A 2,982-nucleotide genomic window follows, 5' to 3' on the forward strand; every position below is an offset into this window, starting at 1 on the left:
TTATACATAATTATAATAAGCGTCCAGCACTTATATTACACCGCCACCCTCTCTCATTTTCCTCACTTCGCGACGTGTTCACAATACCTACCCTTTCCGCATATATTGTATGGTTAGTATGCAGTACCTAACACGTCTCATTATTGAAATGCGATGCTTTATGTGATATGCAAATTTATATACCCACCTACAACACATAGTCTAAATATACGAGGGTGGTTTGGTTTGTTATATTCAAACATATACGTATACCAGTGGCGTGCGGTCCATTGATGCTGTGGATACGGCACATGCTTTAATTCATCATAATAATTACCTGATATCAATTCACTGTTGGATGAAGGCCTACCCTATTTCAGTCTTTAGATTTCCACTACCACGTAAAATGTACATTCACCATTTTTTTTAAATTCATTCATCCAGTGAGGTTGAAGGTGTCCACTGTTTCACTGACGATGCTTTAATTATTTATAGCTATTCATATGACAGTATAAGTACATATAAAACCAATAAATATATTTAATAACGTAAAATCTGCTCACTACTGTTGCTTATGGGAGTAATTGGGAGTAAATGAAGCGCCTAGTTTCAAATCCCCCTAAAACGGTTTTTGAAAAAGTTTGAGTTAGATATGTATTTAGTTGGATATTTTTGTTAGCTAGGTATATGATGGCCAACGATTGAACTTAAAAGAACGCCAAAAACCGTCAATACGTATGATCAAAATTTAGGGTAAATTTTAAAATCCACAAAAATGGTTTGGTGTGCTTTTCAAATACCCCTAAAATGGAAAGCCAGAATATTTTTTAGAATGTAACGAATTAAAAAATAAATACATAAAGTTCACAGATTTAATAGATATGAGTTTCTATCATTTTTCTCAAAACTACCTAAAATAGTTTTTCTCATTTTTCTCAGAACTACCTAAAATCATTTTAAGGGCTTTTGAAACTGGGCGCTATAAATGTGGTGTGGGACTTGCTATTTGTAGTATCTTTTTCATGGTTTGCAAATGGTTTTCATTACTTTAAACAGCATTATCAACGTATTCTTTAATTAGAATCTAATGACCGAAAGACTAAATTTATTTGTTTCGAAAATTTTTCATCGAGTATCCACTAGAACTAGTGTATTTAAAAATTGGAAAATTCGGTGTGCGGGAAGGCAAAGAATCGATAGATATGACATAACATACAATTTTTGATCAGTTATTCCATAACTTGAATGCTGTGAGCACGATATAGAAAAACAAACATTCTTATAGGGCAAGTGATTTAGGAATAGACACAAATATGAAAAACTTGAAAATAAACATTGGTGCAGAGTCGGATGACAGTAATGAATATTATTTTTAGAACAAAACATTGAATTAGATGAGATGTCATTGTAATGCGCAATTTATATTGTAAGTAATTAATTTAATAATTTCAATTTCAAAGTAATTTTAATGAATTGCTACGTGTAATACGGACTGCCGTTTTTGTAACTGGCCGAAAACTTCCCGAGAACAAACCCACCCGAACTTCAAAAACGACATGCTTATTTTGTCTAGTTATAGCAGCGATACTCAACCTGTGGCCCGCGGGCCACATGCGGCCCTTTAAGCTTTTATGTGCGGCCCGAAACACATTTATTACCAGGAATTTCGTATATCTTGAGATTCGTTTCGACTTTGACGCACAGATAGTGACACCCAAAGAGGATTGTCATTATAGTGTTGCTATTATTGCACATGATTAATTTAAAAAACACGCATCATTTTTAAAATCTCAAGAATGTTTTGTAAAAAAGGGAGGATTTCATGATTTTTTTCGTCACACCAGTAGTGATGCGGCCCGCGTTACTTTACAAATATAATATGTATTTGGCCCGAAGAAAAAAAAGTTTGAGTATCATTGAGTTATAGTTACTAACTAGGTGTAAAAAAACATTTTTTTTGATATTTAGATGTATTTTATCATGATTTATAAATGAAATACACTAAAGATTGAAAAAATAAACAAATATTTAAAAAATGTTTACCAATTATTCATAGAAATATACCTATGTCTTTTATCATGAAAACCTGCAATATGTTTTTAAACATATTTTTTTTGTGTTATACTAAAGATTTCTCTTAAGAAATACGTATATAAACGAGTAGATATATGATGTGTTTAGTTGTCATATATACATTATTTATGGCATATAATGTTAAATCTTTTTATGATTTATTTATCTACAACGTTAAGTTAGTCATCAATAATTGCAATATTTACAATGCTATGATTAACAATAACTCAATTTTCCTTTTAATGACACTATATTATATTGTTAATTTTTTTGCAATGCATGTAGTTATATGAAATTTGTTTTACATAGTTAGTGATTTATCGCGATGTGTTTATAAATACTCAACAAATGAATTATTGATAAATACGTTCATGACACATTAAGGCTGATTTTTTAAAAAATATAAAACGGATGTTTACATCCTGTGGTTACACATTGCACCTGATCACATATTATAACTACGGAGAGTACAATACAATTGTGATAGGGTTGGCTAAATATTACAGGTAACCAAATCAATGTTTGTAGATCGTAGTAATTAATACTTGACATGGAGCAATCTATTCTGAACTTCTTGTCCACGTGTTAAAACTCTGAACCATCAATCTCATCCAGTGCAGGTAATCATACTTCCGTTTTCAAATGAGGAGCGCCCCCAAATTTATCATTTCGATAGACGTTCCCGTGGTGTACGGATCAGTCAATTTACGTAATTTGAAGCTTTTTATAATAAGCTAATAAAGTATGGCGCCTATAGCATTGTGGTCTATGTGCATGGGCGCGAAACCCGAGAAATGCAGGTTTGATTCCTTTTGGGTGTCTTATTTTTTTCAATTGGTTATAATATATTTTCTCAGAAGTGTTTTCAAAATTATGTATTTTGAATAATAATTAGAATGATATATTCTTAAATCTTGTGAATTATTCGCT

This window comes from Rhyacophila brunnea, unplaced genomic scaffold (genome assembly GCF_057557595.1).
Source record: "Rhyacophila brunnea isolate RB1 unplaced genomic scaffold, BYU_Rbru_1.0 scaffold_21, whole genome shotgun sequence".
NCBI lineage: Eukaryota > Metazoa > Arthropoda > Insecta > Trichoptera > Rhyacophilidae > Rhyacophila > Rhyacophila brunnea.